Source organism: Triticum urartu, chromosome 7 (genome assembly GCF_003073215.2).
Source record: "Triticum urartu cultivar G1812 chromosome 7, Tu2.1, whole genome shotgun sequence".
NCBI classification, from domain to species: Eukaryota; Viridiplantae; Streptophyta; class Magnoliopsida; order Poales; family Poaceae; genus Triticum; species Triticum urartu.
Window position 1 is genome coordinate 342252516 of NC_053028.1, and position 27150 is coordinate 342279665.

General features: G+C 44.5%; 1 long non-coding RNA gene across 2 annotated transcripts; it reads left to right on the top strand.

The window, feature by feature from the left end:
• The first annotated feature begins 812 nt into the window (after nucleotides 1-812).
• Nucleotides 813-4122, top strand: LOC125524459. Of its 2 annotated transcripts, XR_007290757.1 has the most exons (5): nucleotides 813-1186; nucleotides 1602-1745; nucleotides 1850-1960; nucleotides 2969-3122; nucleotides 3233-4122. It is a non-coding gene; the product is annotated as an uncharacterized LOC125524459 (long non-coding RNA). The 2 variants fall into 2 exon arrangements; XR_007290756.1 differs by having other exon boundaries at nucleotides 2969-4115.
• Nucleotides 4123-27150: the final 23028 nt, after the last annotated feature.

A 27150-nucleotide genomic window follows, 5' to 3' on the forward strand; every position in this document is an offset into this window, starting at 1 on the left:
AAGTGTTCCGGGTGAAATCAGGATTTTACCGGAGTACCGGGAGGTTACACTACTGGAAACAGAGAATTTGCCATCAGTCTGTTCTTTGCCATGTGCCAGCGGATGGCAAAGAACGTCTTTGCCATTTGCTTATAAAAAATAGACGGCAAAGAACTGACAAATGGCAAAGAACCTAGTTGCCATCAGCCAGTTCTTTGCCATCAGCCAGCCGATGGCAAAGAATCTTTGCCGTCTGCTTGCACACGGCAAAGAGGTGGGTGGGGTCCAGTGCTGTAACGGCCAATCAAACCATCTCTTTGCCGTCTGCCAGCAGATGGCAAAAATCTTTTCCGTCTGCTGGCAGATGGCAAAGAAATGGGCGGGGCCAAGTGGATGATGGAGCTGTAACGGCCCACTAGCCCCACCTCTTTGCCATCTGCCAGCCGACGGAAAAGATTCTTTGCCATCAGCTGGCTGATGGCAAAGAGGTGGGGCTTTGCCATATGCTGGCTGATGGCAAAGATGTGGGCCTTTGCCATCCGTTGGCTGATGGCAAAGAAGTGGGACTATCTCCTCCTCTCTCATCTTCAACAAAAATAATCTCCTCCCCTCTCTCCCAGCCCGGCCCCACCCCCCTCTCTCTCCCAGCCCGGCCCTAGCCCTCTCTCTCTCTCCCAGCCCGGCCCCAGCCCTCTCTCTCTCCCCCACCTCTCCCAGCCACCACCGCACCGCACCCCAGCCCCGCGGTTCCTGACGCCGCCCAGCACTGCCACCGGCCCGCCCCTCCCCGCCACCACAGCCCTCCCCTCCCCGCCACCGCAGCCCGCCCCTCCCCGCCACCGCATCCCGCCCCTCCACCATTCCAGGCCGCGGCGCCGCCCCCTCCCCCAACCCTCGAGGATCTTTCCCCTTCCCCCAACCCTAGCCGCCGCACACAGCAGCCATGGTGGACTGCACCTTCAGCGCCGGCAGCCGCCGCTCGTCCATGCTATGAAGCCCTCCCCACCGTGCTCGCCTTCGTCCGCCGCCGTCGCGAACCGTTTCCTCTGTCCCCGACCACACATCCCCGCCCTCGTACACCGCCATCACCGACCGGCTCCTCCGTCCCTGACAAGTCATCTTCGTCCTGCTCGCCGTCTTTCGCCGAAGAACCGGGTGGCTATGTCGATTCTCTGCCTCCTCGACCACCTCTTCCGATTTTGTGAAGGTGATGCCCTCTTTGCTGCCCGACCACCTCTCCCTATACATGTTCATGATCTGCTGCTATATGTTTAGAAAACTGAGAACCATTTTGACTTATGTGATCTGAAGACCCCCCAACCTGCAGAAAATGTTTTTTTTGAATAACCAAAGGTGCCAAGGCGCCAATTCATTACCTAATTATTCAGAGTTCAAACAATTTACATTGAGTGTTACAATTCCCTGAACTTTTATGCTACAACATAGCCACTACAAAGTACAACCTTCCGGAACATGAATCACATTGCTACAGGAGACTTCAAGTGCTTGAACTGATCTTTGTTGGGTAGCTAACTGGGCTAAATCATGAGCCTATTTATTATGAGCAGTTGTCTCCTAACTCCCTTGCTTTGATCTTGTCTGGTGGGCCATTCTATGCACAGACGTTTGTGCTTCGTGGATGGCGAGGGTCAGAGCCGTGGCTCGACATGTCGCCGCCGGCATGCTTGTGGCAGAGCATGGCGGGAGTCGGGGCGGCGTTGTGGTCTAAGGAGAAGCAAGGGTGGCAGCTGCAACTGAGCTTCGATGTAATATTGCATGATGAGCCTTGTTGATTGCTTCTCTTCTGGTCCCTTTTCATTTGCTTGCTCTATGATTCGTTGTTCTAAAAGAATTGCATTTCTTTTTGTAGGTTGGCCTCTCCTGTTCATTTTTGTTGGCCTGACGTACTTACTGGCAGCATTCTACGTGAGGGATTCAGCGTGCCTCTATTTGAGATAAAAATATAGAGGCAAATTTTCAGGTATGCTCTATCGTTTGGAGCAATGCCAGTTTGGTTTGGTTCACATTTTCCTTATAGGTTGATGTTGTATGTAAGTACCAGCCAGAACTGCCATTATATATTTGTTAAGCTAGGAGGCTGCACCAGTCTTAAATTTAAATAGGCTTGCTATCACCTTATTTTGGTAAACGTTTTTGGTCCTGAACATGTTGTGTTTTCATTTATGAGGAGGACTAAAACACATAGTTTTCCCTCGGGCTTGTGGTTCATGAGAGTGGTTAGGTATTAACCTTTGGACAAATTTTTGGGCATGGTTAGTTCGGTTGCTATATATTGATTAAAGCATACTGATGCTTGCATAAACAACAACCTGTTGAAAGTATTGTTGGGTCACTTTTAGGCTTCAAGCTATTTCGATTTTATCATATACAACACTTTTAGGTCAGTAAATACAATGACCTCCCTGTTTTGTTAAATAATCGTGATTGTTGTCATACCATTTTCTCTCCACATTTTTAATCCCACAGAAAAGTGCATCATTTTGTTTTTTATTTACTAAAAGTACATCAATTGTCAATGCAAAACCATGTTGTTGTTCTCAAGTTGAAGCTAATACTCGATGACCAATAATGTTATGAGAACTGTTCTGCAAAGATTTATGCCACAACAAGCATGTAAAAACAAGAGTGAACTTTGTTACTACTTTTGACACTGTAAACATGCGTCGTAGTCATCTCTGTCCAGCTTGGCTACCCAGGCCCCTCGTTCTATAAACTAGATGCAGGGTTAGTTTACCTTTTAGACTCTGAGTTAGATTAGCCGCACCTGTGTATATGTTTGATAGATGAGTTGTGTCAGGTTGTAGGTACTGCTGAGCACAAAGCTATAGTTGGATATAATATTGGATTGACAATCATTTTATGCAAAAGAGTTCTAGTATATTTCAAAATTTGTTTCGTAGAGAAGCTCCATCATTGGAACCAGTATATGTCTGCTGATAAAACCCTTTTGTATGATCATGGTTTTTAGGAATTGATATTCCAATCAATCTGCTGATGCGGTATTTGGGGAGATGAAGGGTGCCGATGGGTTCAATCTAGGGCCCGTCTTTCTCGATCTACATTCATGCTTCACAACAGTTCACCTTCCCACAATTGCTCAGGCTGCACATCTGCTGGCTCATGTGAGTATGGATGCCTTGTATCTTGCAGTTCTTTCTAACTGAGTATTATTGCAGATTCCAAAATAGGACTAACTTCTGCTTGTTTTCTAATCTATTCATTGTACCTCAAGGTGAACCAATCTATCCCACGAGAGCCTATTTTTCTTAATTCTACAATAGAGGATGCCATAGTTTTCGTTTTTTGCTTGGGCTTGTTAGGAACTACAGTAAATGTTTACCTGAAAGCTAATGCTGTTGCACAATGTCTTCTTTACCGTTTCATTTTTATTGGGAGAAAAATGATGCTTTTCATAAATTGTGCTAATGTGAACATGAGTTGTGCGTGTTGATATAAATGTATTGGAAAAATGGTCTGGTTGCGGAACATTTGGTACACAATTTTTTATTCAAGATGGAACAAGTTTGTTATCGATATTCCAGTAAATGGTTTGTATAGTTTGCTTTGTTATTAATCAAACATATGGTTGTATGGTTATGGATTTCAGAGGAATATTGATACAAAACAGATAGTCTTTTTCTTTTTCATTTCCTGATATGCCATTTAACTTCGCCAAACAGAACAAAGATAGCTACGAAGAAGAGCATGTATAATTGAAATACTTGTGTGATGTCTACATTTTTGTCCTCATATATCCGCTGTTCATCTCAATCCAGTAGACACAATTTTGTTATTATGTGCTGATATGCTCTGCAATTTACTAACAATAATCTTGTGTAATGCACACTAACATGGCCAGATGGTATACTGCATTGGGTTTTCCCTGTCGGTTAAGATTTCCATGTGTTCTAATCTGCCCCTCAATATATTTATGTTCACTCTTTCAATACTTGCCTTACTCTAGCCCCTTGCGCCATCGGCGCAATGGGTCATCTAGTGTATTGTTCATAGAAGATCCTGTCACGACCGGTTTTTCAATAAAAATGTTTATTGAGAAACCAATCTTTTGAATCCAGTATGAGAAAAATCCTCCTTTCCGGTAGACAAATTCTTGATACAATAAGCCAGTAGCATAAAATATATTACAGGGTCGAGCTACGGTTGCTCAACCAAATTATTACAAGCACGCCAATAATTATACATAATGGCGGACATGACACAGTGGTGTGGAGGCATACTACTGCCTCGAGGATAGGGTGGTGGTGGCAAAACACAGCGGGGAGTGAGATACATGACTCTAAAACTGGCATCTCATCGAGCGTCGAGATGAGGCTCGATGAATTTATTTGGTAGCGGAAGCGGATATAATACAGTGACCAAATCCAGGGTCGCACGAGACTGACTGGGATTCCTCTAGGCTCGGACTCGCTATCAAATTCTTCATCCATGAGATCGCCTTTGTCAGCATCTGGCCAAATCAACAAGCCAGGAGATTACTTTGAAAGTACTCGCAAGACAGTTCGGACGTAAGATATAACAAAAGCGTGCATGGATGCGTCATGATTAATTTTAACAGTGGCACATTAATTCGTAAAAACAAGACAGGTAAAAAGGGGGTCGGTGGTAGTCCGCTCGAAAACCCAACAAAATAACTGTAAACCCAATCGGGTGTCTGAAGCGACACCTCGATAGGAAGATAAATAAATAAATCACGCCGCAATCGGGCGTCTAGGCGACACCACATAAAGGGCTTTAAAAGAAATGCCACAGTCCGGCGTCTGGGCGACGCCACATAAAGGGCTTTAAAAGAAATGCCACAGTCGGGCGTCTGAGCAACGCCACATAAAGGGCTTTAAAAGAAATGCCACAGTCGGGCGTCTGAGCGACGCCACATAAAGGGTTTTAAAAGAAATGCCACAGTCGGACGTCTGAGCGACATCACAGAAAGGGCTTTCATTGAAAGTAAAATATAACAATGCCACAGTCGGACGTCTGAGCGACATCACAGAAAGGGCTTTTATTGAAAGTAAATAATAACAATGCCACAGTCGGACGTCTGAGCGACATCACAGAAAGGGCTTTTATTCACAAGTAAATAATACTCATAATAAATATTCAATTCATGAAAATAAACGGGTTAGTCCATCCACAGGAATAAACATTTAACCGGACTTAGCTCTCATGTGATTCACCGGAGTCTCTGTCATCAAAACTGACATTTGTCAGGATAAGATAATACCGAACTTGGACGTGGAATAGATGATTCAAAGGAATATATGACTCTGCAGAGTTTGTACGAAATTTTTTCCCACAGCCAACGGATTTCCGTAGTCACGAAGGACTAGTTCCGTTTACGTTATTTCGGAAGAAAACACAGCTAACCAGTACACACCCATCCTACCTCTCGATGCCAGGAATCACCCTAGACATCGTCCAAGAAAAACTTTTGAGACGGGGAGATCACAATCTCGAATAGCATGGGATCAAATTTATATACGCGCGCTCTAAGGGGTGCCCCCCTCTCGGTCCCAACCGGAAACACCCATGCCCCCTGACCGGATGACTGGCTTTAATCCAGGGCCATGGAACCATCATCACGGACTCTCCTTTTGGTGTGTACCAGGGAAGCGGTTTGCAACTTACTAAGCCATATTCCTTGTGGAAAACATGTGGTAGTACAGGGAAGGAAGAATGGAAGGAACTGGACTGATACGGGTTGACACTGAAGTCATATAGCCTGGCATAAGACTGGCATGCTACAACACTGCCATCTTACCCATCCTCATGCCAACACATGGCCATGCATACTCACATCCATCCACTTATGGATTTTCGAAACTCACTTGCCTCATCGTTGCATGTAACATGACCTTCGTCGGTATGCTCATCAACATGCCATGAAACTACTTAATGCAAACATGCCAAAACAATCATCATATCAAAAGTTCAAACATGCTTGCCTGGTTCAGAGTAGTCGGAGCCTAGCTCGGTGAAGTTTGCGGTCCCGTCACCTCCTTCGGTATCTACGGTATAAAGAAAATATACGCGCTATCGTGAATACCGTGAGGTGCACAAAAATTATTCCAAATATTTTTCAAATAAATATGATAAAAAACTAGACAAAAATTTGAAGAGGACAGAAAAAGAATCACTCAAAAATTCCTTTCTGTTAAAAAGTTATAAGGGTTTTAACCCAAGGATCCATCTGTAATGAAACAGAAAACTTCCAGGGGCTAACTTATAAAAACAGAAAACGATTCGATAAAGAATACGCCGGCCCAGAGGGGTGACGTACTTTGGCAGAAGACGCCTTCAGAAAACGGTTCGTTTAAAAATAACTGAGAGGCTGACGGGCGGGTCCCACCCGTCAGGTTTGAATATTCAAACGGGGCGGCAGAGCTCGACGGTGCCCGAGAGCCGCGGTGGTCGCCGGCGGCGATCCACGGCGAGGCAGGGCGATCGGGGGTTACCTTCGTGATCAGTGCACCCTTCCGCGTCTGTGGGTGGTGGTGGTGGTCGCCGGCGAGCACCACGTCGACGGCGGCCGTTGCTCCGGCGGACGGTGGCTCGGGCGTTGATGGAGCTCGTCGGGGAGAGCTGCGAAGGCCAAATTGGAGTGGGGGTTAGACTCTTGGGTGCTCGAGGAGGGTACTGACGAAGTTTGGGCGCCGGGGACGGCCTCACCGGAGCGAATCGAGACGGAGGCCGAGGCGGAACGGGGCGGCCGGAGTCGGGGGAGGAGACCTCCTCGAGGTCCTCCTAGTGGCCTGGCGGGGCTTTGGTGAGGTGCAGTGGTGGTGCGTGCTCGAGGGTGAGCTCGGGGTTCCCTTTTATAGGCGATCCGAGGCGGTGGCCGTGGACGGATAAGTCCGGTGGTGGATTACGGCGGCGCAGTGGCTGGACGGGGAGATTAGGGAGTTGGGCGTCATCATGGAGGTCTACTGGTCCCATTTAGGTGCTAACCGCAGCGGGATTTGGTTGCTTAGGGGGAGCTCGATGGAACGGGGCGACGCGGGCCCGTCGGCAGCAGGGAGCACGCTCTATGCGTGCCGCGCCATGGCGAGGGTGCTGCATGCGTGCGCTGGCGAGGAAATGGCCACGCGGAGCCACCAGGGAGTTTGGGCGGCGCCGAACGGCGTTGAGCCGCCGTTCTGCTCCCTGTCGGCGCTACGGTGGTTCGGCCGCCGCAAGACACGCCGGCGCAGGCGGGCCAGGGTGTGGAGCTCCGGACAAGCAGGCCAGGCGGCGAGCAACGTGCCAAGGGCACTGTGGCCGCGTGACTGAAATCTGACGAAGAGAAACGACACTGAACCCTGAAGTTAACTGAAGATGAACAGAAATGGTGCATGCATGGTGTTCGACAGAATGATCTAGGCATCTAGGGATTTTTCCTTGAGCTGAAACTTGGTGGGGTGGCCTCTCATTGCACCAGGAGGCTGCCTGAATTTTGGTAGAATTTTTGGAGAATAGGAGATATGAATTTCACCAAATTTGGCAAATCTGGTCCAAACTTGCAGTGAGTGAAATTTGAAAAATTTGAAAAGAAGAAGAGTGGATCAAGATGGTTTTAGGTTGTGGGTACTAAGGACAATCCAGAGGAGTTGCTTTGAGATAAAAACTCAAAGGCAATGAGGTACTTGCTTTGAAAATCACTCAGGCTCAAAATAATTGGCAGAAATGATTTGAGAGATAAAATAATTGAAATAAAATCCAAAACTTGTTTGGACTTGTTGAGACAGAGAATTTAGATTGTTCAAAGGTGGAAGGAGGGATTTTGAGAAGATTTACTATAGGAGACATGGTAAAACCATGGGTGGTTTTCAAGATAAGAAAAACCTCAAAATTCATAGAGTTCTTTTTATAAGAAAAAGAATAATTTCCAAAAATATACTTTGAGAAGGGAACCATCAGAGAAGGAGTATTAAATGATCAAACACCATAGTTTGAAGAAGATACAAAAATAAAAATCCTTGCCAAAGAAGTTTTTAAGAGGAAGGTTTTTTGGAAAAAAATTTAAATGGCCTCTTTTCAAAAACCAACAAAGTTGTTGCTGAAAAACCAAATAAAATTTTTGGAGTGTTACAACACCTACCCCCTTAGGAAAAATCTCGTCCCCAAGATTTCAGTTGATCCTTAAATAAGTATGGATGCTCTGTCCGAAGGAAATCCTCTCTTTCCCAAGTTGCTTCACTCTCGGTGTGATTGCTCGACTGAACTTTGAAAAACTTGATGGTTTTCTGTCGGGTCTTCCTTTCAGACTCCTCTAATAATTTTACTAGGCGTTCTCGATAGGTGAGGTCTGGTTGCACGTCAATTTTCTCATGGGATACTTGCTTCTCTGGTTTGCTTACGCACTTCCTTAATTGCGAAACGTGGAACACGTCGTGGACATCGGATAATTCTTTGGGTAAGTCTAGCTGGTAGGCTACGGTGCCTCTTCGTGCCACTATGCAGAATGGTCCAATGAATCTTGGTGCTAACTTCCCTTTAATCTTAAACCGTTGCAGTCCCCTCATAGGTGATACTCGTAGGTACACAAATTCACCGGGTTCAAAATTGACCCCACGATGTTTCTGATCGTAATAACTCTTCTGTCGGCTTTGAGCGGTCTTGAGTTGGTCCCTGATTAGCTTGACCTTTTCCTCGGTTCTTTGAGCATGTCTGGGCCGAAGATACGGCTGTCTCCGGTTTTTGACCAATTTAGCGGGGTACGACACCTCCGTCCGTATAGGGCTTCAAAAGGTGCCATTTGCAGGCTGGCCTGGTAACTGTTGTTGTATGCGAACTCGGCATATGGCAGGCTTTCTTCCCAACTGGTTCCATAGGTGAGGACACATCCTCTCAGCATGTCTTCTAAAATTTGGTTTACGCGTTTAGTCTGTCCATCAGTCTGGGGATGGTAGGCTGTATTGAAGGCCAGTTGAGTTCTCAGAGCCTGTTGTAAATGATCCCAGAATCTTGAGACGAACTGAGTGCCTCTGTCGGATATTATAGTCTTCGAGACTCCATGCAGACGAACTATACGGGAGAGATAAATCCTGGCAAGCCTCTGAGTGTTGTAGGTTGTCTTCACTGGAATGAAATGTGCCACCTTGGTTAATCTATCAGTGATGATATGGCATCATTCCCGTGTCGTGACCGAGGTAGTCCGACATTGAAATCCATCCCTATTTCATCCCATTTCCACTCAGGTATTTTGTTTGGTTGCAGTAGTCCGGCTGGTTTTTGATGCTCAACTTTTATGCGTTGACAAGAATCGCAACATGCAACGAATGTGGCTATGTCCCTCTTCATACCGTGCCACCAAAATCTTTCCTGAATATCCTTATACATTTTGGTTCCTCCAGGGTGGATCGAATATTGGGCGGTGTGTGCTTCAGCTAGAATTTGCTGTTTGAGGTCCTCTATGTTTGGCACGCAGAGTCTGTCTCCGTACCATAATATTCCTCCATCGTCTATGACGAACTCCGAGGCCTTGCCCATACTCACCTTTCTTTTAATTCCTTCAATGCTGGGGTGACCAGGCTGAGCTTCTTTAATTCTCTCCCCAAGGTCGGGCTGTATTTCCAAGTTTGTTATGGTGCCTCCCGCGATCATTAACAAGTTGAGTTTGGCAAATTCTTGTTGGAATTCAGGTCTCAAGCTTTGCAGACTGTTTTCGTCGGAGCTGGGGTTCCGACTAAGAGCATCGGCCACTACATTTGCTTTTCCTGGATGATAGTGGATACCAACATCATAATCCTTTACCAATTCCAACCAGCGTCGTTGCCGCAAGTTTAGTTCTGGCTGTGTGAAAATATATTTGAGACTTTTATGGTCCGTGTATATTTCACATCGATTACCAAGCAAGAAATGCCTCCATTCCTTAAGTGCATGAATGACTGCTGCCATTTCTAAGTCATGAGTGGGATAATTTTCCTCATGCTTGCGAAGTTGCCTTGAGGCGTATGCGACAACCTTGCCTTCTTGCATCAACACGCACCCGAGGCCCTTTCGGGATGCGTCACAATACACTTCAAAATTCTTGTGTATGTCTGGCACAATTAATACCGGTGCTGTCGTTAATTTCCGTTTTAGCTCTTGGAAACTTTTCTCGCAGGCGTCTGTCCATTCGAACTTCTTGTCCTACTTGAGTAACTGCGTCATTGGCTTGGCTATGGTGGAGAATCCTTCAATAAATCTGCGGTAATATCCTGCCATTCCCAAGAAACTTCGTATGTCCGTTACGCTGGCTGGTGACTTCCAGCCAAGTATGGCCCTGACTTTCTCCGGGTCCACTGCGATACCGTCATGGGTCAGCACGTGTCCTATAAAGCCTACTTGTCTTAGCCAAAATTCGCACTTGCTGAACTTGGCATACAATTGATGTTTCCTGATTTCTCCTAGCACAATCCTGAGATGTTCCGCGTGCTCATCTGGTGTCTTGGAGTATATCAGAATATCGTCGATAAATACCACAACGAGCTTGTCCATAAACTTCATAAATACTTTGTTCATGAGGTGAAAAAAATATGCGGGGGCGTTCGTTAATCCAAAAGGCATAACTGTGAACTCATATAGTCCATATCTGGAGGTGAAGGCTGTTTTGGGGATATCTTTTGTTCGCACTTTTAATTGATGGTATCCTGACCTTAAGTCAATCTTTGAGAATACCTTGGCCTGAGCGAGCTGATCAAATAAATCATTTATCCGTGGCATCGGGTATTTGTTCTTGACTGTGACCATGTTAAGTGCTCGGTAGTCTATGCACAATCTCAGTGTCCCATCCTTCTTTTTGGCAAATAAAATTGGTGATCCCCAAGGTGAGGAGCTGGCTCGAATGTATCCTTGTTCAGCAATTCCTTTATTTGTTTCTTCAACTCAATCAACTCGGATGGTGCCATTCTGTATGGTTTCTTGTATATGGGGGTGGTTCCTGGTGCTAGCTCAATGCTGAATTCTATCTCTCGGTCTGGTGGCATGCCTGGTAGTTCTTCGGGAAATACGTCTGGAAATTCACATACTACTGGAACTTTGTTTAGCTCAGAAACGTCCACCTTATTCAATCTCGGCTGCCGGGGTATTTTTCTTTCTTTGGCTGATACTTTTATTGTCTTCCCGTGGTGGTGTGTGAGAATTACGGTCCGGTTGAAACAGTCAATAAAACCTTTGTTGGTGGTTAACTAGTCCATCCCTAGGATGACATCCAGTCCTTTATTTTCTAACACAATAAGATTGGCGTGAAATTTCAATCCTTCGAACTCAATAACCACATTCTGACAGTAACTCTGAGTAACTTGCTGAATCCCAGGGGACTTGATGATCATGGATTTTTCCAGAGGAAGCATCAAAAAATTATTTTGCAAAGCAAAACTTTTCGAAATGAATGAGTGAGAAGCTCCAGAATCAAACAAAACCATTGCAGGTATTGTGTTGACAGGAAACGTACCGAGTACGATATCCGGAGCGTTTTGTGCTTCTTCTTTGGTCACGTGGTTTAGATGACCCTTCCTGTGGTTGTTGTTGGGGTTGAAATTGTTGCGCTTGGGCGCTGAATTATTTCCACCGTTGTTTGGCTTCGGGGTCGAGTTCCTTGGCTTGGGGCACCGTTTGGCATAGTGCCCTTCTTCTCCACAAGCGTAGCAAGTAACGCCTGGGCGATATGTGAACTCATTGTCCCTTGCATGGAAATTCTTGGTTGGGCGTGAGACGTTTGTCGTAGGTTTGTGTGTCCCACCTTCCTGAAAATCTATCTTGCTTCGGTGGTTGCGCGCAAGAGTAGTCTGGTCTCTTTTTCGCTTGCGGAAATCCTCCAAGCTACGTCTCTCATTTTCCAGAGTAATGGCTTTGTCCACTAGTGTCTTAAAATCTGGAAAAGTGTGTACGACCAGTTGGCATTTAAGCGCGGGCGCTAGACCGTCAAGGAATTTATCCATCTTCTTGCTTTCAGTCATACGTTCTTCATTGGCGTAGCGAGACAACAGAGTAAATTGACCGTTGTATTCTGACACTGTCATGTTCCTTTGTTTGAGGTCATCGAACTCTCTCTTCTTGATTTTCATAATACTCTTAGGAATGTGTGCACCACGGAAACCTTCCTTGAAATCATCCCAGGGTATATCACTTTCGTTGGGGTGCATGTGCAGAAAATTCTCCCACCATGATGCAGCTGCTCCTGTGAGATAGTGCGGAGCATATAGTACTTTCTTGAGGTCTGAACATTGTGCAATAATTAATTTTCTTTCCATGTCTCGGAGCCAATCCTCGGCTTCAAGAGGCTTGTCAGTATGAGAAAATGTTTGGGGACGCGTCTTCTGTAGCTCAGATAACTTGGATTGCTGCTGATACTGTCCACGGTGATTTCCCATGTTGATGACTTGGTTCATCATTTCCCGATGTTGTTGCTGACTCTGCTCATAAAGGCGACACATTTGTGAAAGTGCCGATTCACTGCCCTGTTGGCTTGACTGTCCCTGTGCGAACTTGTTGCTGGGTTGTGTATCATAATTTTCCTCTGGTGGAGTTGGCATGGAGCGAGTCCAAGGACGAGACATTTTTCACTCTGGGGATATATTTTGTAAAACCCATAAGAAAAGCGAAAAGGGTCGCAAAAACAATTCCATAAATGCACAAAGCTGGCAAATAAATTAAATAACCAAGCTTACTTAAGAAAAACAAATCGATTTGCGCGCGGAGAAGGACTGCTCATTACATATCTTACACGCAGACAGTAATTATACAATACATCACTCAGGATATGCGTACATAATCCTGACATGTTATTTAGGCTAGTGCACTCCTCTAGATCCTACATGATGCGCAAACAGGCTACTCCTCACAACCTATGTACATATAAACATATCGTACAAAGCGGTACATTGCATGGCGGCTAAGCGTACTCAGGCGGAGATGTTGATGATCTCCTTTGCCCTGCCGAGGGTGAGGCGTAGCGAGGCTGGGGACTCGAATTCCTCCTCGCTAATAGGCTCCATACGTGTAGTGTTGCGCCGAGTAGATGGAGCGGGTGCCAGGGGCGGAACAACACGAATAGGAGTGGGCGCGAAGGGTGGTGCAGTGCGCGCTGGAGTGGGCGCAATGACCTGGTTGAATTCTTCGGTAGAAGGCAGGCGACGAGTAGGTGCATAAGATGCTGAGGACGAGACAAAAGTCAGTGGCGGTGCGGTGGGCAGGAGCTCCCTCCTGTTGGCGGCACAACCATGGACTGAGTCCATGCGGGCAGCCACGAAGTCGTCCACCAGGTTGTCGAAGGCTGCCTCCAGGGCCCGGAGATACTCAATAAGCATCTCAAAAGCCTCGTCTCGTTCTCCTCCGGGACAGGAGAATGCGTAGTGACAGGTGTAAGGCACATGGCATGGAAGATAACGGTAACGACGAGTCTTCATCACGGGGAGGACATCCCTGAGACGAGCTATCGCCTTGCGGGCTGCCATCTGCATAGCATGCCTCTCCGTAGGCATGGCTCTTCCCAAGAACCGGAAGCGGCGTAACTCACCACGCCCTCCCTTGAACTGCACCGCGGCCTGGTGCAAGGTCAGACTGTCGTTGACTCGGTGCTGGCAGAGTGTGAAGACTGGGCGCACAGATGGCCCCATCGCGACCTGAACGATGAAGGAGAGAAGCTTGACGAACCCATCGGGCACGTTGGTGAAGGTCTGAGACTCGCAGCTGTTGTCGGCCATCTACAAAAGTAGGCAAAAATTCTGAATGGTCAGATCATAAATTTATGCTGACTGTCAGAAAATGACTACAATTGCAAAAAAATAAATATAAATTGGCTCTATCATGCTAATAACCAATTAGCGATCGCACCTAGTGGCTTCCTACAGTCAGCCTGGCTCTGATACCAAGCTTGTCACGACCGGTTTTCCAATAAAATGTTTATTGAGAAACCAATCTTTTGAATCCAGTATGAGAAAAATCCTCCTTACCGGTAAACAAATTCTTGATACAATAAGCCAGTAGCATAAAATATATTACAGGGTCGAGCTACGGTTGCTCAACCAAATTATTACAAGCACGCCAATAATTATACATAATGGCGGACATGACACAATGGTGTGGAGGCATACTACTGACTCGAGGATAGGGTGGTGGTGGAAAAACACAGCGGGGAGTGAGATACATGACTCTAAAACTGGCATCTCATCTAGCGTCGAGGTGAGGCTCGATGAATTTATTTGGTAGCGGAAGAGGATATAATACAGTGACCAAATCCAGGGTCGCACAAGACTGACTGGGATTCCTCTAGGCGTCGGACTCGCTATCAAATTCTTCATCCATGAGATCGCCTTCGTCAGCATCTGGCCAAATCAACAAGCCAGGTGAGTACTTTGAAAGTACTCGCAAGACAGTTCGAACGTAAGATATAACAAAAGCGTGCATGGATGCGTCATGATTAATTTTAACAGTGGCACATTAATTCGTAAAAACAAGACAGGTAAAAAGGGGGTCGGCGGTAGTCCGCACAAAAACCCAACAAAATAACTGTAAACCCAATCGGGTGTCTGAAGCGACACCTCGATAGGAAGATAAATAAATAAATCACGCCGCAGTCGGGCGTCTAGGCGACACCACATAAAGGGCTTTAAAAGAAATGCCACAGTTGGGCATCTGGGCGACGCCACATAAAGGGCTTTAAAAGAAATGCCACAGTCGGGTGTCTGAGCGACGCCACATAAAGGGCTTTAAAAGAAATGCCACAGTCGGGCGTCTGAGCAACGCCACATAAAGGGCTTTAAAAGAAATGCCATAGTCGGATGTCTGAGCGACATCGCAGAAAGGGCTTTCATTGAAAGTAAAATATAACAATGCCACAGTCGGACGTCTGAGCGACATCACAGAAAGGGCTTTTATTGAAAGTAAATAATAACAATGCCACAGTCGGACGTCTGAGTGACATCACAGAAAGGGCTTTTATTCACAAGTAAATAATACTCATAATAAATATTCAATTCATGAAAATAAACGGGTTAGTCCATCCACAGGAATAAACATTTAACCGGACGTAGCACTCATGTGATTCACCGGAGTCTCTGTCATCAAAACTGACATTTGTCAGGATAAGATAATACCGAACTTGGACGTGGAATAGATGATTCAAAGGAATATATGACTCTACAGAGTTTGTACGAAATTTTTTCCAACAGCCAACGGATTTCCGTAGTCACGAAGGACTAGTTCCGTTTACGGTATTTCGGAAGAAAACACAGCTAACCAGTACACACCCATCCTACCTCTCGATGCCAGGAATCACCCTAGACATCGTCCAAGAAAAACTTTTGAGACGGGGAGATCACAATCTCAAATAGCAGGGGATCAAATTTATATACGCGCGCTCTAAGGGGTGCCCCCTCTCGGTCCCAACCGGAAACACCCATGCCCCCTGACCGGATGACTGGCTTTAATCCAGGGCCATGGAACCATCATCACGGCCTCTCCTTTTGGTGTGTACCAGGGAAGCGGTTTGCAACTTACTAAGCCATATTCCTTGCGGAAAACATGTGGTAGTACAGGGAAGGAAGAATGGAAGGAACTGGACTGATACGGGTTGACACTGAAGTCATATAGCCTGGCATAAGACTGGCATGCTACAACACTGCCATCTTACCCATCCTCATGCCAACACATGGCCATGCATACTCACATCCATCCACTTATGGATTTTCGAAAGTCACTTGCCTCATCGTTGCATGTAACATGACCTTCATCGGTATGCTCATCAACATGCCATGAAACTACTTAATGCAAACATGCCAAAACAATCATCATATCAAAAGAGTTCAAACATGCTTGCCTGGTTCAGAGTAGTCGGAGCCTAGCTCGGTGAAGTTCGCGGTCCCGTCACCTCCTTCGGTATCTACGGTATAAAGAAAATAATACGCGCTATCGTGAATACCGTGAGGTGCACAAAAATTATTCCAAATATTTTTCAATAAATATGATAAAAAACTAGACAAAAATTTGAAGAGGACAGAAAAAGAATCACTCAAAAATTCCTTTTTGTTAAAAAGTTATAAGGGTTTTAACCCAAGGATCCATCTGTAATGAAACAGAAAACTTCCAGGGGCTAACTTATAAAAACAGAAAACGATTCGATAAAGAATACGCCGGCCCAGAGGGGTGACGTACTTTGGCAGAAGACGCCTTCAGAAAACGGTTCGTTTAAAAATAACTGAGAGGCTGACGGGCGGGTCCCACCCGTCAGGTTTGAATATTCAAACGGGGCGGCAGAGCTCGACGGTGCCCGAGAGCCGCGGTGGTCGCCGGCGGCGATCCACGGCGAGGCAGGGTGGATCGGGGGTTACCTTCGTGATCAGTGCACCCTTCCGCGTCTGTGGGTGGTGGTGGTGGTCGCCGGCGAGCACCATGTCGACGGCGGCCCTTGCTCCGGCGGACGGTGGCTCGGGCGTTGATGGAGCTCGTCGGGGAGAGCTGCGAAGGCCAAATTGGAGTGGGGGTTAGACTCTTGGGTGCTTGAGGAGGGTACTGACGATGTTTGGGCGCCGGGGACGGCCTCACCGGAGCGAATCGAGACGGAGGCCGAGGCGGAACGGGGCGGCCGGAGTCGGGGGAGGAGACCTCCTCGAGGTCCTCCTAGTGGCCTGGCGGGGCTTTGGTGAGGTGCAGTGGTGGTGCTTGCTCGAGGGTGAGCTCGGGGTTCCCTTTTATAGGCGATCCGAGGCTGTGGCCGTGGACGGGTAAGTCCGGTGGTGGATTACGGCGGCGCAGTGGCTGGACGGGGAGATTAGGGAGTTGGGTGTCATCGTGGAGGTTTACTGGTCCCATTTAGGTGCTATCCGCAGCGGGATTTGGTTGCTTAGGGGGAGCTCGACGGAACGGGGCAACGCGGGCCCGTCAGCGGCAGGGAGCGCGCTCTGTGCGTGCCGCGCCATGGCGAGGGTGCTGCATGCGTGCGCTGGCGAGGAAATGGCCACGCGGAGCCACCAGGGGGTTTGGGCGGCGCCGAACGGCGTTGAGCCGCCGTTCTGCTCCCTGTCGGCGCTACGGTGGTTCGGCCGCCGCAAGACACGCAGGCGGGCCAGGGTGCCACCGACGCCAGGGCCAGGCGTGTGGAGCTCCGGACAAGCAGGCCAGGCGGCGAGCAACGTGCCAAGGGCACTGTGGCCGCGTGACTGAAATCTGACGAAGAGAAACGACACTGAACCCTGAAGTTAACTGAAGATGAACAGAAACAGTGCATGCACGGTGTTCAACAGAATGATCTAGGCATCTAGGGATTTTTCCTTGAGCTGAAACTTGGTGGGGTGGCCTCTCATTGCACCAGGAGGCTGCCTGAATTTTGGTAGAATTTTTGGAGAATAGGAGATATGAATTTCACCAACTTTGGCAAATCTGGTCCAAACTTGCAGTGAGTGAAATTGGAAAATTTTGAAAAGAAGAAGAGTGGATCAAGATGGTTCTAGGTTGTGGGTACTAAGGACAACCCAGAGGAGTTGGTTTGAGATAAAAACTCAAAGGCAATGAGGTACTTGCTTTGAAAATCACTCAGGCTCAAAATAATTGGCAGAAATGATTGGAGAGATAAAATAATTGAAATAAAACCCAAAACTTGTTTGGACTTGTTGAGACAGAGAATTTAGATTGTTCAAAGGTGGAAGGAGGGATTTTGAGAAGATTTACTATAGGAGACATGGTAAAACCATGGGTGGTTTTCAAGATAAGAAAAACCTCAAAATTCATAGTTCTTTTTATAAGAAAAAGAATAATTTCCAAAAATATACTTTGAGAAGGGAACCATCAGAGAAGGAGTTTTAAATGATCAAACACCATAGTTTGAAGAAGATACAAAAATAAAAATCCTTGCCAAAGAAGTTTTTAAGAGGAAGGTTTTCTGGAAAAAAAATTTTAAATGGCCTCTTTTCAAAAACCAACAAAGTTTTTGCTGAAAAACCAAATAAATTTTTTGGAGTGTTACAGATCCCAATCGGTGAAAACTGAGAACCATTTTGACTTTTCCTCTCATTCAAACAACCACACTCTACACAGACACACCAGGTGTGCTTCTTTCTCACTTGTGTAGTTTCCCTTCTGTCTCAACTACTCTATTTTTCCAAGCCAAAATCCGGGATGAGGATATAAATCCTTTTTGTTTTGTTTTTATGACGACACAAAAATCTTGCTAGTTCTATTCTCTTCAGTTTGTACTTTGGAGCACATCAGGAAGCAGCCACACTGGTACAATATGAAAGATCTTGCATTTTGGTATCCTAATTCACAACATTCATAGGTGGATATAGTTTTGTTTCAAAGTATTGGTTGCAACATAAAAAATATGGAGACTAGTCTGTGTAGGATAAGACTCCATTTCCATTTTCATAATAAAAATGAGGCCGTGTCCTTTGATCAAAAAACAAATCTTGCCTATATTATCAACACTTACGGTTATAGTAGTACATATTTTGCTATACTCAGTGTCAAATCCTATATATTCCGCCAGGCTTAGTTGCATTTTAGATTTGTCCTTGATGTTCGGCCCCGCTTACGTTTATTTCCTGCCTCCGTCGGTGCCTATTTCACATACAAATTGGATATTTAGTTGTATATTTAGCACCAACAAAACCATAAAGCTTACTATAGTCTCCATATGTATATTTTATAGAAGATTAGATCACGTTTCTTTATACACACACAAAGAAGATTAGATCACGTTTCTTTATACACACACAAAGAAGATTAGATCACCAAAATGACTTAGTATGCTTAGCTAGCTCAAAAATGACATAATAACCATACTTAGCTCCAAAATGACCTATTTTACAGATATAAGTTGCATCATAATAATCTTCACATTTTAGTTGCATCATAATAATCTTCTTCTTCTAGTCTTCTTCTTCTAACTTCTTCTTTCCCATTTTGTAGATTTGCTTCAGATCACGGAAGCTTGGGTTGATGGAGTGCTTGTCTTTAGTTTTTGTTTTGACTTTGTGAAACTTGCTACTGTTGGTAACATGTGTTGGATATATTTGTGTTCATGAGTATTGGTAATATGTGTTGAATATGCTATATTAGTTATATATATATATGTTTGATTTTCTGTGAAAATGAATTCATATAAGAAAAAACAAAATTAAATTAGGCAATATAGGCACTTTGCCATCCGCTGGCAGATGGCAAAGAGGCTACGTGGCAGCAACCTGTGAAGCGCTCGTCTGGACTATTTGTTCTCTTTGCCATCTTCTGGCCGATGGCAAAGAGCCTGCACCCATTGCCATCAGCTGGTAGATGGCAAAGAGCATGCAGCCTTTGCCATCAGCTGGCCAATGGCAAAGAGCCTGCACCCATTGCCATCTGCCAGCAGACAGCAAAGAAACATTTACCAGAGTTTATTCAGCCGGCCCTTTGCCATCTGTTGGCAGATGGCAAAGCCCTTTGCCATCCGCTGTCCATGCCTTTGCCATCTGCCATGGCAGATGGCAAAGTGCCTGATTCAAGTAGTGTTACCGTAACCCCCCAGGGACTTAATGGGCTTTAGTGGACCTAGGTGGAAGAGAGGAGAGGCGGCTAGGGCTGGGTCGCGCGCCCCTCCCCCCTAGTCTGAATAGGACAAGGAGAGGGGGCGGCGCCCCCCTTCCTTCTCCTCCTCCACTCTTTCCCCCTTCCAAGTCCTAATCCAACTAGGAAAGGAGGGAGTCCTCCTCCCGGTGGGAGCAGGACTTCTCCTGGCGCGCCTCCTCCCTGGCCAGCCGCACCCCCCTTGCTCCTTTATATACGGGGGCAGGGGGCACCCCATAGACACAACAATTGATCGTTTGATCTTTTAGCCATGTGCGGTGCCCCCCTCCACCATAGTCCACCTCGATATTACTGTAGCGGTGCTTAGGCGAAGCCCTGCGTCGGTAGTACATCAACATCGTCACCACGCCGTCGTGCTGACGAAACTCTCCCTCAACACTCGGATGGATCGGAGTTCGAGGGATGTCATCGGGCTGAACGTGTGCTGAACTCGGAGGTGCCGTACGTTCGGTACTTGATCGGTCGGATCGTGAAGGCGTACGACTACATCAACCGCGTTGTGCTAACGCTTCCGCTTTCGATCTACGAGGGTACGTGGACAACACTCTCCCCTCTCGTTGCTATGAATCACCATGATCTTGCGTGTGCGTAGGAGTTTTTTTGAAATTACTACGTTCCCCAACAGTGGCATCCGAGCCAGGTTTTATGCGTAGATGTCATATGCACAAGTAGAACACAAGTGAGTTGTGGGCGATATAAGTCATACTGCTTACCAGCATGGCATACTTTGGTTCGGCGGTATTGTTGGATGAAGCGGCCCGGACCGACATTACGCGTACGCTTACACGAGACTGGTTCTACCGACGTGCTTTGTACATAGGTGGCTGGCGGGTGTCAATTTCTCCAACTTTAGTTGAACCGAGTGTGGCTATGCCCGGTCCTTGCGAAGGTTAAAACAGCACCAACTTGACAAACTATCGTTGTGGTTTTGATGCGTAGGTAAGAACGGTTCTTGCTAAGCCCGTAGCAGCCACGTAAAACTTGCAACAACAAAGTAGAGAATGTCTAACTTGTTTTTGAAAGGCATGTTGTGATGTGATATGGTCAAGACATGATGCTAAATTTTATTGTATGAGATGATCATGTTTTGTAACCGAGTTATCGGCAACTGGCAGGAGCCATATGGTTGTCGCTTTATTGTATGCAATGCAATCGCCCTGTAATGCTTTACTTTATCACTAAGCGGTAGCGATAGTCGTGGAAGCATAAGATGTCGCACCGGTGACGATGGAGATTATGACATCAGCTTTATTGGCGAGACGACAACGATGCTACGATGGAGATCAAGGTGTCGCACCGGTGACGATGGTGATTATGACGGTGCTTCAGAGATGGAGATCTCAAGATGATGATGGCCATATCATATCACTTATTGATTGCATGTGATGTTTATCTTTTATGCATCTTATCTTGCTTTGATTAACGGTAGAATTATAAGATGATCTCTCACTAAATTTCAAGATAAAAAGTGTTCTCCCTGAGTATGCACCGTTGCCAAAGTTCGTCATGCCTAGACACCACGTGATGATTGGGTATGATAAGCTCTACATCCATCTACAACGGGTGCAAGCAAGTTTTGCATACGCAGAATACTCAGGTTAAACTTGACGAGCCTAGCATATGCAGATATGGCCTCGGAACACTGAGACCGAAAGGTCGAGCGTGAATCATATAGTAGATATGATCAACATAGTGATGTTCACCATTGAAAACTACTCTGTTTCACGTGATGATCGGTTATTGTTTAGTTGATTTGGATCACGTGATCACTTAGAAGATTAGAGGGATGTCTTTCTAAGTGGGAGTTCTTAAGTAATATGATTAATTGAACTTAAATTTATCATGAACTTAGTACCTGATAGTATCTTGCTTGTCTATGTTTGATTGTAGATAGATGGCCCGTGCTGTTGTTCCATTGAATATTAATGCGTTCCTTGAGAAAGCAAAGTTGAAAGATGATGGTAGAAATTACACGGAATGGGTCCGTAACTTGAGGATTATCCTCATTACTGCTCAGAAAAATTACATCCTAGAAGCACCGCTGAGTGCCAGGCTTGCTGCTAATGCAACTGCCGACATTAAGAACGTCTGGCAGAGCAAAGCTGATGACTACTCGATAGTTCAGTGTGCCATTCTTTATGGCTTAGAACCGGGACTTCAATGACGTTTTGAACGTCATGGAGCATATGAGATGTTCCAGGAGTTGAAGTTAATATTTCAAGAAAATGCCCGGATTGGGAGATATGAAGTCTCCAATAAGTAGTACAGCTGCAAGATGGAGGAGAATAGTTCTGTCAGTGAACATATACTCAGGATGTCTGGGTACCATAATCACTTGACTTAGGTGGGAGTTAATCTTCCAGTTGATAGTGTCATTGACAGAGTTCTACAATCACTTCCATCAAGCTACAAGAGCTTCGTGATGAACTATAATATGCAAGGGGTGGATAAGACAATTCCCGAGCTCTTTGCAATGCTAAAGGCTGCGGAGGTAGAAATCAAGAAGGAGCATCAAGTGTTGATGGTTAGTAAGACCACCAGTTTCAAGAAGGGAAAAGGGAAGAAGAAGGGGAACTTCAAGAAGAACAGCAAACAAGTTGTTGCTCAAGAGAAGAAACCCAAGTCTGGACCTAAGCCTGAAACTGAGTGCTTCTACTTCAAGCAGACTGGTCACTGGAAGCGGAACTGCCCCAAGTATTAGGCCGATAAGAAGGATGTCAAGGTGAACAAAGGTATATGTGATATACATGTTATAGATGTGTACCTTACTAGAGCTCGCAGTAGCACCTGGGTAATTGATACTGGTTCTGTTGCTAATATTTGCAAATCAAATCAGGGACTACGGATTAAGCGAACACTGACAAAGGACGAGGTGACGATGCGCGTGGGAAATGGTTCCAAAGTTGATGTGATCGCGGTCGGCACGCTACCTCTACATCTACCTTCGGGATTAGTATTAGACCTAAATAGTTGTTATTTGGTGCCAGCGTTGAGCATGAACATTATATCTGGATCTTGTTTGATGCGAGACTGTTATTCATTTGAATCAGAGAATAATGGTTGTTCTACTTGTATGAGTAATATCTTTTATGGTCACGCACCCTTGAAGAGTGGTCTATTTTTGATGAATCTCGATAGTAGTGATACACATATTCATAATGTTGAAGCCAAAAGATGCAGAGTTGGTAATGATAGTGCAACTTATTTGTGGCACTGCTGTTTAGGTCATATCGGTGTAAAGCGCATGAAGAAACTCCATACTGATGGACTTTTGGAACCACTTGATTATGAATCACTTGGTACTTGCGAACCGTGCCTCATGGGCAAGATGACTAAAATGCCGTTCTCTGGAACTATGGAGAGAGCAACATATTTGTTGGAAATCATACATACAGATGTATGTGGTACGATGAATGTTGAGGCTTGTGGTGGATATCCTTATTTTCTCACCTTCATAGATGATTTAAGCAGAGATGGGTATATCTACTTAATGAAGCATAAGTTTGAAACATTTGAAAAGTTCAAAGAATTTCAGAGTGAAGTTGAAAATCATCGTAACAAAAAAATAAAGTTTCTACGATCTGATCGTGGAGGAGAATATTTGAGTTATGAGTTTGGTCTACATTTGAAACAATGTGGAATAGTTTCACAACTCACGCCACCCAGAACACCACAGCATAATGGTGTGTCCGAACGTCGTAATCGTACTTTACTAGATATGGTGCGATCTATGATGTCTCTTACTGATTTACCGCTATCATTTTGGGGTTATGCTTTAGAGACGGCTGCATTCACGTTAAATAGGGCACTATCAAAATCCGTTGAGACGACGCCTTATGAACTGTGGTTTGGCAAGAAACCAAAGTTGTCGTTTCTGAAAGTTTGGGCTGCGATGCTTATGTGAAAAAGCTTCAACCTAATAAGCTCGAACCCAAATCGGAGAAATGTGTCTTCATAGGATACCCAAAGGAGACTGTTGGGTACACCTTCTATCACCGATCCGAAGGCAAGACATTCGTTGCTAAGAATGGATCCTTTCTAGAGAAGGAGTTTCTCTCAAAAGAAGTGAGTGGGAGGAAAGTGGAACATAATGAGGTAACTATACGTGCTCCTCTATTGGAAAGTAGTTCATCACAGAAACCGGTTTCTATGACGCCTACACCAATTAGTGAGCAAGTTAATGATGATGATCATGGAACTTCAGATCAACTCACTACTGAACCTCGTAGATCAACCAGAGTATGATCCGCACCAGAGTGGTACGGTGATCCTGTTCTGGAAGTCATGCTACTAGATCATGATGAACCTATGAACTATGAAGAAGCGATGGTGAGCCCAGATTCCGCAAAATGGCTTGAGGCCATGAAATCTGAGATGGGATCCATGTATGGGAACAAAGTGTGGACTTTGGTTGACTTGCCCGATGATCGGTAAGCAATTGAGAATAAATGGATCTTCAAGAAGAAGACTGACGCTGACGGTAATATTACTGTCTATAAAGCTCGACTTGTTGCGAAAGGTTTTCGACGGGTTCAAGGGATTGACTACGATGAGACCTTCTCACCCGTAGCGATGCTTAAGTCTGTCCGAATCATGTTAGCAATTGCCGCATTTTATGATTATGAAATTTGGCAAATGGATGTCAAAACTGCATTCCTGAATGGATTTCTGGAAGAAGAGTTGTATATTATGCAACCAGAAGGTTTTGTCGATCCAAAGGGAGCTAACAAAGTGTGCAAGCTCCAGCGATCCATTTATGGACTGGTGCAAGCGTCTCGGAGTTGGAATAAACGCTTAGATAGTGTGATCAAAGCATTTGGTTTTATACAGACTTGTGGAGAAGCCTGTATTTACAAAAAGGTGAGTGGGAGCTCTGTAGCATTTCTGATATTATATGTGGATGACATATTACTGTTTGGAAATGATATAGGATTTTTGGATAGCATAAAGGTATACTTGAATAAGAGTTTTTCAATGAAAGACCTCGATGAAGCTGCTTACATATTGGGCATCAAAACCTATAGAGATAGATCAAGACGCTTAATTGGACTTTCACAAAGCACATACCTTGACAAAATTTTGAGAAGTTCAAAATGGATCAAGCAAACAAAGGGTTCTTGCCTGTGTTACAAGGTGTGAAGTTGAGTAAGACTCAATGCCCGACCACTGCAGAAGATAGAGAGAAGATGAAAGATGTTCCGGGGAGTCTACGCACAAGTCAAGACATACAAAGTACACATCACAAACTCTTATACCTCGTATTACATTATTTGCCATTTTCTTCTCGTTTTCCTCTCCCCCACTTCACCCTTGCCGTTTTATTCGCCCTCTCTTTTTCCGTTCGCCTCTTTTTTGTTTGCTTCTTGTTTGCTCGTGTGTTGGATTGCATGCTTGTCACGATGGCTCAAGACAATACTAGATTGTGTGACTTTGCCAATACCAACAACAATGATTTTCTTAGCACCCCGATTGCTCCTCTTACCGATGCTGAATCTTGTGAAATTAATGATGCTTTGTTGAATCTTGTCATGAAAGATCAATTCGCCGGCCTTCCTAGTGAAGAGGCCGCTACCCATCTAAATAGCTTTGTTGATCTGTGTGATATGCAAAATAAGAAAGATGTGGACAATGATATTTTTAAATTGAAGCTATTTCCTTTTTCCCTTAGAGATCATGCTAAAGCTTGGCTTTCGTCTTTGCCTAAAAATAGTATTGATTCATGGAATAAGTGCAAAGATGCTTTTATCTCTAAGTATTTTCCTCCCGCTAAAATCATCTCTCTTAGAAACGACATTATGAATTTTAAGCAACTTGATCATGAACATGTTGCACAAGCATGGGAGAGGATGAAATTAATGATACGTAATTGCCCTACACATGGTTTGTATCTTTGGATGATTATACAAAAAATTTATGCCGGATTGAATTTTGCTTCTAGAAATCTTTTAGATTCAGCCGCGGGAGGCACTTTTATGGAAATCCCTTTAGGAGAAGTTACTAAACTCCTAGATAATATTATGGTTAATTATTCTCAATGGCACACCGAAAGATGTACTAACAAAAAAGTGCATGCGATAGAAGAAATTAATGTTTTGACTGGAAAGATGGATAAACTTATGAAATTATTTGCTAATAAGAATGTTTTTTCTGATCCTAATGATGTGCCCTTGTCTACTTTGATTGAGAATAATAATGAATCTATGGATGTGAATTTTGTTGGTAGGAACAATTTTTGTAACAATGCGTGTAGAGGAAATTTCAATCCTAGGCCTTATCCTAGTAATCCCTCTAATAATTATGGTAATTCCTACAACAATTCTTATGGAAATTATAATAAGATGCCCTCTGATTTTGAATCTAATATTAAAGAATTTATTTCTTCACAAAAGAATTTTAATGCTATGATTGAAGAAAAATTGCTTAAGATTGATGATTTGGCTAGGAACGTTGATAGAATTGCTCTTGATGTTGGTTCTTTGAAACTTAGGTCTATTCCACCTAAGCATGATATCAATGAGTCTCTCAAAGCCATGCGAATTTCGATTGAAGAGTGCAAATAAAGAACCACTAGGATGCATGCTAAGAAGGATGCCTTTATAAAAGCGTGTTCTTCGAGTTCCTATGAAAATAATGATGAAGATCTAAAAGTTATTGATGCGTCCCCTATTAAATCTTTGTTTTTCAATATGAATCTTGATAATAATGGGACTGATTATGATCCACCTTTACCTAGAAGGCGTTCTAAGAATTCGGAATTTGTTGATCTTGATGCTAAATTTGATAAAAGTGGGATTGAAGAAATTAAAACCCTAGATGTTGCTAAACCCACTATTATGGATTTCAAGGAATTTAAGTATGAAAATTTCTCTTTGATTGATTGTATTTCCTTGTTGCAATCCGTGCTAAAATCTCCTCACGCTTATAGTCAAAATAGAGCGTTTACTGAACATATCGTTGATGCCTTGATGCAATCTTATGAAGAAAAACTTGAATTGGAAGTTTCTATCCCTAGAAAACTTTATGATGAGTGGGAACCAACTATTAAAATTAAAATTAAAAATTGTGAGTTTTATGCTTTGTGATTTGGGTGCTAGTGTCTCTACTATTCCAAAAACTTTGTGTGATTTACTAGATTTCTGTGATTTTGATGATTGCTCTCTAAACATGCATCTTGCGGATTCCACTATTAAGAAACCTATGGGAAGAATTAATGATTTTCTTATTTTTGCTAATAGGAATTATGTGCCCGTAGATTTTATCGTTCTTGATATAGATTGCAATCCTTCTTGCCCTATTATTCTCGGTAGACCTTTCCTTAGAACGGTTGGTGCAATTATTGATATGAAGGAAGGGAATATTAGATTTCAATTTCCATTAAAAAGGGCATGGAACACTTCCCTAGAAAGAAAATAAAATTACCATATGAATCTATCATGAGAGCCACTTATGGATTGCCTACCAAAGATGGCAATACCTAGATCTATTCTTGCTTATTATGCCTAGCTAGGGGCGTTAAACGATAGCGCTTGTTGGGAGGCAACCCAATTTTATTTTATCCCTTGATTTTTCCTCCTGTTTCCTAATAAATAAATTATCTAGCCTTTGTTTTGGTTGTTT